A 13,927-nucleotide genomic window follows, 5' to 3' on the forward strand; every position below is an offset into this window, starting at 1 on the left:
TTCGTTCAAGTTCATATTTGAGAATGATGTGTAATATTTATTTTATAGCCTAATGTTTGATTGGAAAGGGACTCTAAAGGTGACCATTAGATATTAGAGAGGGCTTCAATAGGAATGAACATATTAAGACATTAATTTATTTATGTCTTGTGTGCTAAGGAAGGGGCTTCATGTTAGGTTCACTAGAATCTTAATAATATATGGCTTGTAATCTAAGAGAATAAAAAAAAAGTCATTGGCCTTAAGGGAGAATATCTTGTCACATATTGAAAAGCTAAAGGACACACCCTAAATGTATAAAAATAAATAAAAATTAATATCCTATCATAATCATATCATTTTAATAATAATAATAACTAACCCTTAAGAACCCTATTTAATACTTGTGTTAAGGATCTTGCCTAGAAATATTTTCAATCCCACTAGAATTTGAAATCAATGATTGGCTTAGTGCATTTGGTCCTACCAAGGTTGTGAGGTCAATGATTGGCTTAGTACATTTTTTAAGATAGTTATTGATATGTAATGAGATTGCGGTGAGAATTGTTGTCATATATTGACAACTATAGGTGAATAAACTTCTTATGCACTACTTCTTACTTTGTTGAGTACCTTAAGTTTTCAAGCAGGTCCAACCCTTAAATTAATGATAAGGTGTCATGTCACCACCCCTTGGGGTTTTAGCCCACAAAACTAGGGCTTCAATTTAAAATGCAAATATATTTCAAATCATAAAGAACTGTGTGGGGTACCATATATTATCGGAAAGGTCTTTTCGAGGAAAATCTAACTAGATTGATTAGGAGACAAGAAACCACGAATATCCATGCCAAATTCATTGACGAAGATCGGGGTAGTTCGTGTTGTTGCTTGGGTTGACATCAATGACAACCACCTATCAACAAATAGTGCAAAAGGAAGTGTTATTTTGATTTAAGTTCACCGCTATAGAACTTGCATATACAAGAATCATCATGTATGTGGTGATGGATCTCTATCATTCATAAGTGAGAATAAAGCTTGAAATGTGCAAAATTATTATCAAGGTTATTAAATAGTAGGCCCCTAAAAAACATTTTTAATATGGAGATAAGTATATAAATAATAATGAAATTCAAGAGAAAGACAACCTTCCAGTGAAATCAAAATACACTTCATATATGTTTTGCAAACATTCCTTGTTATTTTACTATGGAAATCTATGTTAGGTATTTTAGATCAAGAATAAAGATATTGAATGGTGGACAATTATCGATGTTCGGGCCAAAAAAGCACAAGAGAAACTTGGTGTGCCAAGAGGTTCGATAATTGTTTTTGGTCTAATGCATGGAACATTGGAGTGCAAACAATGATGTATATTCTTAGCGATTGTAGACACAAGAAAATGTCCCTGTGTCAACATCATAGGTTCAGTTGGTGAAAGGGCCCAATTAGACCTTTCTGTATTGAAATGGCAAACTCTAGTTGTTGCCTTGCTTACCATCAATTAGTATTTTTATGAAATAAAATTAAATGCTTGTATCATGGAGTACAAAGTGCAATATGAAATGCAACATAATATAGTCTTATAGGAGTGAACAACTAAGAATCGATCAACATTAAATAGAAGGAGAGGTATAAAGCACAAGGAGAATAGTCCACCAACTAACTCCAATACCAAACCCAAGGCAAACTCTTAGGATCGAGGATAGTATACAAATCACTAAGAGCATACATGTTTCATGTCCACTTTGATGCATAACAAAGAGAGATGTATAGAAAAAGGGAGAATATCCCACCAAATACTATGTGCACACATCTCAACGCAAACTTTTAGGACCAAGGAAAGCCTACAAATCACTGACAGTGTGCTTGCTTCACATCAAATTGTTAACATGCAAAGGATAAGTGAACAAAAATAAAGCAACAAGAGAATAGTCCACGTGATACAAAGCTACATCCCACAAGCACGAAGAGAGCCAAGACAGGAGAGAAAATCCATAGGCAAGACTAGATCCCAAGAGTATGAAAACATTGGCTAACAGTTACATCTTTATTCACATATAATAAAGCTTATATTGCAAAAAAAAAAAAAAAAACCTTACAAATGAGTGCAAGAGTTCCATTTTTATAAAATAAGTTGACTCTTCACCTCCCAAGTGACCCACGACTTCCTAAGTGACTCTTGGCCTTCTTCGTCTTGAATTTTATTTTTATGACAAAAAATAAAATTAATTAGTCCTCAAGTTGTTCATAATGTGTTTTTAGTTGGGTGAATATCTCATCATACAACCCCCAATGTACATTAACCACATTTTCCAACCTTGGCCTAAGACTAGCCAACCTAAACTCTACATTGATTCTCTTGTCAAATTGTTTGTCACGCGCATGTCTTAACCTTTGGGCCTGCTTGTCTAGGAGCACTATACATCTTTACAAGATTGCCTCATTGACATCAAGGATCTTGTCAACATTAAGCTTTGTCAATTATATGTTTTGGATGATCTTTTCTTTGAATTGCTTGAGGACGAGGGGTCTTCCTCGGGGCAACTTAGAAATTACACCAGTAGTCCTTTTGTGACTTTAATTTTTATCAAAACATTTAGAATTTCATTCAAGAGACTTAGCACTTTACCTTGTGTAACTCGCACATTATGACCTTGAAAGTCCATATATGCATGCATCTTAGCATCCTCAATTGAACTTAGTACATGGATATGGCTCATTGTTAAAGCATATTGATCCTGCCATTCAACACATTGTACTAATTAGACCTACCACTATTTGATGTCTACTAGCTTCTTGACCTAGTGGCCAAATATTGAATCATGCAGGAAGTGAATGCCAATGGGCTTGGTGAAATATTCATTTATCAAGGGGACACGACTATTTTATAGCATGGTATCCTTCCCTATAAGTGTCGTTTTAGTCTTCCTCTAAGCTCTCTAACTCTTGCATTGTTTCAGATCAGAGGATTTTACGAGAAGAGTAATTATGTTCAAGCATTAATTACATTGTTCTTTGAGCTCATCATTCTTTTTATTATGTCTAACAACTCAGTATGCATTCTCTTCAACTTCACCTCAATAACTATGCAAAGACAACCCTCAATGCCCCTATGGCAAGGATATATTCATCATCCACATTTCAAATAATCTCTTATGTTGCTTGGACCTCAATTTCCTACTTGTTATTCTACTTCCTTTTGATTGAATCCCTCTCGAATTCTTAGTGAATGAGATCAAACTTAAAAGTGTAGGCATGGCATTCATATTCTACACCCACCTCATGATTCATTAACTCTTATATAAGCCATTGTGTCAACTCCCTTGCATTACTCATAGTTTCTACCGTGGTGCCCTCATTTTTTCCTTCGCTAATGTCATCCTCCATTGTTCTATACCCATCCTTCAAACTCTCCCTAGGAATTGAGTATCGAATTATTTTAGGACTTGGGTTTTAATTGGCTCAATTTTCCCCATATAATTGGTTCATAGCATCTCTATGAATAGATTGAGCTCTAGGACTTCTTTAATTTGTGAGCTTTGCTTTGACTACTTAACAGTTACATTGAACACGGTGCCAAATGCCACTGGGGCTTAGTTGATGGCATTAGATCCATTGACAATGGAGATGACAACATTTCAATGGACTCAATTCTATTTATTTCCACCTCCACATAGTCCAAAGCTCTCATATTTAGCTCATCATGTTCATGCTCCTAACAACACAATCTTTAAACTAAGGTTTGAGATACGAAGGATTTCTAAACCACTTGAAGAGTATTGCATACTTTTATTGATTTTAAGCAAAGACAATATGTTTCAAATTGGAAGGTTAATTACTCCCCATGAACCACATCAAATATTTGATAACCTTTTGTAGCAGTAACTTTGGCTAGAGCTCTTTCTTGCACCTTTTTAATGTCATTGTTGCCCCATGTAGTGTAGTATTAAGGGACACCTCTCGAATTAGCAATCAAATTAGCACATGCTTGGGTAGTATGTGTAGAGTGATTGATTCCAAGAATCAATCCTTAATTTGCTCGAACACCTCAATGAACTTTGGATAAAAGCATGGGAACTTTTGCCATGGAATATTTCATCCAAGGAAACAAAAAAATGTCACATATGCTAGAGTGCTCCCATGCATATCAAGTTATACACAAGCCTCAAAAGTAAGCATGTATGGGTTCAAAGGAAGGTTTCTAGGTGGGCTTAAAATAGAGAAGTTTGAACAAGCATATACACAATCCATTTGATAGATTGTCATGTCAAACCTACGTGCATCACTATCCAAGAATGTTTTGACCTTCTGGGTTGCTTGAACAAGGTTATTAAAGATTAAGCTTGCTTGTCACTTTCTTAAGCACCTCATGCATAAGTGGAATCTAGCTTAACCATATGTGTCTAGTGTTTGATCTCATGTATAAGTGATTCACAAGCACCATCGACGCTTGGAATTCCACTTGCAAAATGGTTCAATTAAATGTAATGCCCAATTATCAAATTAATAAATAACAACAATAACAACAAAATAAATAAAATAGTAAAAGTGAGAATCATAATTTATAAATAAATAAAATAATAAATAATCAAGTGAAGTTTATAATAAATAAATAAAGGGATCTATCAAAGTAGTAAGAATAAATTTACAAAAAAAAAGAAAAAAAGAAAACTAATTATGGGAAATAAAACTAATTTAAAACTTAAGCCAAAAATTAGAAATTGCATGATGACACATGAATTATGTTTATGAAGATCTTCCTTCCTTTTTTGGAACAAGTTATATTTAATGGGTGGGAAGGAGAATGTGAAGTATTCTTTTCCCAGGAGAATTCTAAGATAGAAGGGATTCAAATCATAAAAAGTAAAAGAATAAACCATGAGTTAATTATGGGAAATAACACTAATTTAAAACTTAAGCCAAAAGCTAGAAATTGCATGATGACACATGAATAATGTTTATGAAGATTTTCCTTCCTTTTTTGGAACAAGTTATATTTAATGGACGGGAAGGAGAATGTGAGGTATTCTTTTCCTAGGAGAATTCTAAGATAGAAGGGATTCAAATCATAAAAAGTAAAAGAATAAACCATGAGTAAATTATGGGAAATAAAACTAATTTAAAACTTAAGCCAAAAACTAGAAATTGCATGATGACACATGAATTATGTTTATGAAGATTTTCCTTCCTTTTTTGGAACAAGTTATATTTAATGGATGGGAAGGAGAATGTGAGGTATTCTTTTCCTAGGAGAATTCTAAGATAGAAGGGATTCACATGCATAGATAGTTGATTGAGGACTCGAAGGTAGAGAGTCGTCCCCAACACGTCAGTTGCGACTAGCTAGATCAGAGTAGCGCAACAATTTTGAAATCACAAGTAAGATACTTCTTTGTTTACATGTAAGTTTATCACATATTGTTGTTTTCATAGATTATATAATAATTAATTGAAATCTTCCTTATGTTGATGTTTAATGGCCTTTAATATATATATATATATATATATATATATATATATATATATATATATATATAGAGAGAGAGAGAGAGAGAGAGAGAGAGTTGTCTTTGTATTGCGATAGAAAATATTTACATCAATTTAGTAAATTATTGTCTCTAGCTTGCCACCTTGGAAACCAAACCAGAGGCAGTAAATTAAAGAGTCAAGAACTTGCAAAATTAGAAATAGAGACCAAAACAATTTGCTTCCCCACTCAAGGGGAGACTAGCAACAAGAGACAAAAATAACAACCTTGTTGAGCTGCAAAGTCAGTGCTAACAAGAAAATTAAACTAAGAATGGAAGTAAAGGAAAACATAACTATAACCTAGCTCCATTTACTTAAATTATTTCCACTTGCATCAAGGTACTTATACCTTGAGCTACTATTTATTGGCATTCTTGGTTTAATGAGAAAGAGGAGAAGGAAGACTCAGAATAATCGATGAACATAGAGAGTGTAGCACAACCTTTGTTGGCTAATCGATCTGCCAATTGATTAGTTGATCTGCATATATGTGAGGGAATGACAACAGAGATTTGAGGAAGGAGTTTTTCGATGAGATTCAAAGACCTTTTGATTCTCCAACTATTGGTGATTTTGAGAGAGGAGGATTCACAAAGGAGCTTAGTAATGAGGGAAATAACAAGATGAGAGTCACCCTCGAGGATTAGGTGAGAGGAATTGAGGGTGGAGGCAATTCTCAATCCCAATTCAAGAGCTTGAGTTCCATTATATTATTACTATTGTGGCGAATGTAACCAAAATGCAAATGAATAATGTCTCTTGTTTCTCAGCGAAAGACTCCCTTGTAGTCTACATAACCATGGTTTCCCGTGGAGGCACCATTGAATTTTAGTTTGATAAAACTAAGAGGAGGGGAAGACCAATGCAAGGGGGAAGAGGGAGTCAACGAGGGAGGTGGAGATGGGAGTTGGGAAGGGGAAGAGATAATATTGAGAGCAATGAGAATGTAACAACCTCCGAGGTAAATGTGCAAAAAAAAAACATAATAGGAACAAAAATACAATAAACATATCATCCATCAAAATCCATATATACATCAGTACATTTGCACATGAAAATCAAGGGAATGATTTTTTTTTCATTAATAAATGCAATGAACCAACTGGTGATGGGACTACCACATTCCACCCGACCATAGATTGGCTGAGCCAAGTCTCTCTTCAGCCAATCACCCTCGTGCCATATTCCAAGCATGAATGTGGGATATCAGAGAACACATCAATCAAAACTCATCCAGGGCTTCCAGAGGCCACCCACCTCAACCCATCAAACAATGATTCCACCTCATGGTCGAACATCACCAAAAACCATCATCAGATTGGTCTCCATCCAAGCCTTCCAGGGCTTCCAGAGCGTTTGTCCAACCAAGGCTTCCAGAACTAGTAACTCAACCCACAACTTATACAAGGCTTCCAGAGCATTTGTCCAACCAAGGTTTCTAGGATTAGTAACTCAACCCGCCAAGGGCTTCTAGAGCGTCTGTCCAACTAGGGCTTCCAGGACTAGTAACTCAGCCCAAGATATTACAGGGCTTCCAGAGCGTTTATTCAACCAGGGCTTCCAAGACTAGTAACTCAACCCAAGCTATGGAAAAATGAGAACTAACCAAAACAAAGCAATGAAAGTAAACCGACAATCACCATGGCTATCCAGGAAATGGCAAGGCTAGGCAATCCATGATCGATCTAGGCAATCCTCCATGCCAATGACATGCCATAACCAAGAAACCACATGCATGTGTTATGCATGCCAAAACTAGTGAAGAAATCATACATGCAACTCGTAACTTGCAAGAAAATCTGATGTAGCTGCTGATGTCGATGCCTTCTTGCGCTTTCCTGCTCTTCCTTTTCCTTCTTGCTCCAAGAATCCAAGTATGCCACACCCTCCAAGAGTGCTCCAAGAAAACTCTAAGTATCCAAGAGTACGAGAGAGAGAGAGAGAGAGAGAGAGAGAGAGAGAGAGAGAGAGAGAGAGATAATGAGAGAGCTCCAAAACTCAACTAACAAAAGCTTTTTCCAACTGATCATTAGAAGCCTTTTTATGAATGAGGACTCTATTTTCTTCATTTTCCATTACTTTCCTTCATTTTCCTCCTCACATGCAACCTGTGACTTTTCACCTCCTTTTTCTCCATTATTTTAATGAGTAAATGTGCCAAAATGCCTTTTAATGCCTTAGCCATTGCCTTTGCCAATTTCCTTAGCCATAAACAATCAAATGAACACCCCCTAGGATGTCTTGCCCAACATTCAGCTTGGAATAAGTGTCCCAGTCATCCGTGGTTATTGTTTTTAACATTTATTACATGGAATTTTCACCAGGGTTGTTACAGAACCCTCCCCCTTGGGGGACACCGTCCTCGGTTTCCAATCATACATATACTTCAACAACTTGTTGAGAGAAGACATACTGATCATGGAGCTTTATAACACAACTCATTACGGTATTTACAATGATCATCCTACTTAAGAAAACTCATATGACATTATAACATCATGATAACATAATAACATAACACCCATACCGCATAGTGGAGCTTTATAACACAGCTCGTTATGGTATTTACATCCATACACGGGTGTACATATAACAACATCATCAAAATATATATAATAAAACATATGCCAAATCATTTAACAAACATATATCAATCATACACTACTCATCATATAGCATATATCAAAACATCATAAGGCATATATCAAAACATCATATAGCATTTATCAACCAACATAAAGCACATATCAAATCATCATAAAGCATATATCAACCATCATAAAGCATATATCAATCACCATAAAGCATATACTAAACCAACATAAATAAAATACTAAACCATCATAAAGCAACTACCAAACCACCATAAGCAACCACCAAACCACCATATCAAGCTGCTAATTCTTGTAGTTGATTTCAACTACCCAACCGGGCATGTTCATGTTTCCTGTACCACGCACATAGCTTCCATCAATTTAAAAAAAAAAAAAATAAACTCACATCATACCTCATTGGTAGCTCGTCGATACAGTACATTTGCAATCATGTTTGCTTCCTGTCACAACAAGTCAAACTAGCATATTTGACCAAGTCAACATGTATAAAAATATCACATCAAGTTAGCTCAAACATAACCATCAAAATCATAAATGACATGTAACCATCATAAATCAAAATCATAGATCACATGTAATCATCATGGGCCAGAATCATAAATCACATGCATACTAAAACTGAAATACAATATCGATACTTATCCTTCATCGATCTTTACTTCTACCTTGGTCTTTGTTCTAGACGCACTTCGGATCGGTTGCTACACTCAACAAACACCCAGTGCCTTCTCCTCAACCATGTGCATAAACAGATAGTGTGCATCACAAGATACAACCACACGACATACCACACTATGCAATACATGCATCTACACTTGATGTACAACACATACACCTACATCCAGTGTATACAATAAAATGCATCCGTCTATACCCGATGTGCAATACCACCCAATACATGTACCTACACAGAGTACAACACAATGAGTACACATGTTGCAATGCCACAACTACATGATGCACATACATAATACAGTATGCCCTTAACACGGCATGGATGACATGCACACAATACCACACGTACACCAGTACCATATGTACAGCATGTTACCATCGGTACACCGCACCACCTACACAATGTGTGCACAACATCACATGTACATGGCATCACCTGCATAACGTGTACACTACACCACTATACAATGCATACACAATACCACATGTACATAGCGCCACAAGCATGACATGTACGCGACACCACATGTACACAACACCACATGCACGACATGTACATAACACCACATGCACACAATGCCACTTGTACAATATGTACACAACACCACATGCACACGACACCTCTTGTACAATCATGCACACCACACCATATGTACATAGTACCAATGTACCATATGCACGCAACACCACTTGTACATAGCACTGCATATCTAACACATACATAGCATCATTTGTACACAACACTGCATATCCAACGTGCACATAACACCATATGCAAACAACACCACATATCCATCATGCACACAGTACAATATGTACACAACGCCACATATCCCACATGTACATAACACCATTTATACCTAGTATTGAATATGTAACATTTATACAACATTATCTATACCATATTGTACATAACATTGCATAAATAACATGTACACATGCCATGTATACACAACACCACAAGTGCACACATCATAGATGCAACATGTACAACATATAAATGTATGCTCAACAATAGTACCACACATCCAAAACCACATTGTCCTTACCAAGAAACCTTGCTTCCGATATGTCATCCATGCTTATCCTAGCATGTCGGAGACCACACTGCTTTCACTTTGCTGATGTATCGTTCAACATTACTTGTCATAACATAAACATAGAAATAATACAAGTATACAATATCAAATCATATCCACATGATACCGACCTCATATATTTGTCGTGACTATTCTTCCCAATTGATTCCTCGTAAGACCAGGAACCTCTTCATGGATACATACATACATATATAAACGTTAGCATAAACAAATCGTGATCATGTTAGACAACGACATACATACATACATGTATACATATATATAAACTTCAACATAATCATGATCATAAAATAATTACCAGATAACATAAGGTCTAGGTTAAGAGAACTTCCTTATTTATGCACAGGCATTGAGAGCAACAATTCCCAACATAGCCAAAGCATATGACACCTCTTATCTATTTACTTTACCTTTTCTATTTACATTTCTTGTGTCTGCACTGCTACTCTCAATTTACCACGATGGACCCAACCAGTCCAACCAATTGTCATAGCCTTACCTTCTGTTGTGCTTACTCATGCAACGAGCTTTGTTTAAATCTTACATTACCTTTCGAGTACTACACAGTTTTCCCCGAGGTCCATCAACTTTCCTCTTTCCCAACCAATTCCCAAGACTCAAAACAATAAAAGAGAAGACAAGAAAAAACCAAGAAGAAGACCACGAAAGTCCATAATGATATGAAACTACAACAAAGTGGCAAGGCCTTGCACCAGACATAAACAAAACTACAAATCAAGCTCAAAAGACCAAAAGCACAAGACTAACACCATGACTCAATCCCCATGGTTCCCAAGGAAAGCACAACCTGAGCCATCTTCAAGATTTCATGGCAACCTCTCTTGCCAACTCCCTGCATCATGCTCACACATGTCAACCACATGTTCAAAATATCAAGACAATCATATTTATCAATTTGAAATCAACTTTTACAAACAATCATGTCATAATCCATAGTCATTAGACATAATGCTACAACTATCAACTACATTCAAGTACATATCAACTATCTCAATACATACATGTTAGTACAATCATCTTAAAATCATTTGAACACATACTCATATTAAGAAATTCATCAATCATTTAACCACTTGCAAACTTACCATGTTAAATAAATCAACTAGGCACCAAACACTCAAACACCAAATATACGTCATAATCAAACAACCAAGCACCAAATATATGACATACGAAAACTCATACCTTAATGTATATTAGGGGAGGCTATCTTGTCTACACAATAAAGCTAGGTTAGCATGATATAAATTCACAACATATCAACTCAAACATAAATCATGATATCCCTAACAGTAACTAACTAACATGTTCATGTCATAAGCTCATAAGCAGTTGTCATTCATGCATAACAAACACATATGCAAAGTCAATCTAAATTAGTATGACACCATCTCATAAATATGTCGGTTCATACCTGAATATCGCAACCATAACCATCTGTATAGGTCAAACCAGGTTAACACAATACATATAACATCAATATCTTTAAGGAAATGAACATAAAAATCACTCATATGACCAATCCAAATTATAACACCAATATCTCAATGAAATAACCCTAATCATCAAGTTAATAACATATAACAACAATACGCTATATATCATGCTCATCAACAACATAAAACTGAATCATCAAGCTAATTGTCATATAGCAATCAACAAGTTAACCTATAACATACTCATAAGCAACATATAGCATAATCATCATGTTATCTAATATAAAACAACAATAGCAATGCATACAACTACAAGTACTATCGTTCTTAACTAGCTGACACGTGCATATAACCAAACTAATCATCTAACATCTATCATGAATGTAACCATAATATCAAATACATGTTCATAAACCTAATGCATATAAAATCCTTAACTTACATACCTACATGTTGAACATACAATACTTGTATGACAATCTGCTCTTACCCCAAAGTCCAATGTTGCAACCTCATTATAATGATTTGCATCTCCTACTCTATCTCAGCCAACACATTAGCATCATAACATCCAATAACACCATGATGACCTAAATTGCATACAATGACTTCACAAGGCATGTTTTACCTACTATACATGCATAATCATAACCAAGACCATACATGCATAACAAATGCATATACACACATAAAAAATGAGTACAAAACCATATACACATCATTCTAGCTAGAGTCCAGTCATCAATGCATGACAATATCAAGTACACAAACCATGACCTCATGCACGACAACAATCATTACTCCATTGTAAGCATTGCCACATGCAACCAACAGTATGCATAAGCAATGCCAAATCAACTACACCTATGCATAAATGCATGTAGTTGAACATAAACGATCAATTCTTGTAATCAACCTACAAGACCATACATGCATAACAAATGCATATACACACATAAAAAATGAGTACAAAACCATATACACATCATTCTAGCTAGAGTCCAATCATCAATGCATGACCATATCAAGTACACAAACCATGACCTCATGCACGACAACAATCATTACTCCACTGTAAGCATTGCCACATGCAACCAACAGTATGTATAAGCAATGCCAAATCAACTACACCTACGCATAAATGCATGTAGTCGAACATAAGCGATCAATTCTTGTAATCAACCTACAAGATTGATACATGTAATCAAAATATTAGAAAATGTAACCTAACATACAAGGATGTAAGTAGGTATCATGAAATCAACATGTAAGTGACATATAATCCATACATAGTCAGTCACATGTTCCAAAAATCAAGACATCGTGTTTATTAAATTGAAATCAACATTCACGAATACTAACAACCTATAAGCATACCCCCTTACTATCCATGGTCCACACTAACGTAGAAGGAGGAAGCTACTATAATGACTCGATCTCCAATGTCCAATTATGAAAATGGGATCTCCAAATCTCTACTAAATTTAACCACACTTGAAAAGAAATTGATTTTTATTTCTCATACATTTGTATGAGACTGAGTCAAAAAAATTGCACTTATTCCACTTGTAACATCATAACTAAAAACATGCGACTTTTCCATTTCCTTACATGCAACTTTTCAAATTCCTTGCATGCAACCTTTCAAATTCCCTACATGCAACTCTTCAAGTTAATTGCATGCAAATGGGCATAGATCAACTACATCCATATTATCATACTATAATATATCCCATCCAAGAAAAAATAACATTTTCTTCAAAGAATTACCATACTTTTACATTTTCCACAAACAATTACTATACTATTACAATTGCATGCAAGCATTTATTCAAACATTTTACATGCAAACTAATATAGAAAACTATTTGCATACAAGTAAGAATATATCAACTACAAAAATACTATTACACATCAATACTATCCCCAACCACAAACAACATACTCATTGGGGCATTTTATCAAATTTTCTATGCAATTAATCATTGAACCATTTAAGCATTTCATCAAACACTTTGCATACAAACTAATATAGTGAATGATTCAATGCATATATCCTAAACTGTAGTAGTACAAGTTATGGAAACTGAACCATATGATCAGTGGAATTATTCCAGACCATGGTTCAAGTTTCAACTTTTGATATTTCATAGATGAAAAGTTATAACAAAATACCAACACAATCCTATTTGGTGCACAATTCTAGGAGTATCCAGAAAGCTCGATTTACACTGGTCATATCTCCTAAAATATAGCGAATAAATGTCTGAAATTTTTATCACAATATAAGTGGGTTCTCCTCTCATTGTGCAAAAAAAATTCAGCTACTGAGAGTGCCCAGAATAACAATTATAACAAAAATGTCAATGTGACCTATTTGAGACCTGATTTTAGGAGCATTCAAAAGGCTCGACTCCCTCTACTCATATCTTCTAAAATATTGCAACCCAATATCTGAAATTTCTACCACATAATCATTGGCATTTTCCCTCAATGTGGACGAGTTTTCAGATTCTGAAAGCCTACAGAAGAAAAGTTATTGCAGAAATGCCAACATGACCTGTTT

Source organism: Pinus tabuliformis, chromosome 8 (assembly GCF_031772625.1).
Source record: "Pinus tabuliformis cultivar Carrire ecotype Pingquan chromosome 8, CPIR1, whole genome shotgun sequence".
NCBI classification, from domain to species: domain Eukaryota; kingdom Viridiplantae; phylum Streptophyta; class Pinopsida; order Pinales; family Pinaceae; genus Pinus; species Pinus tabuliformis.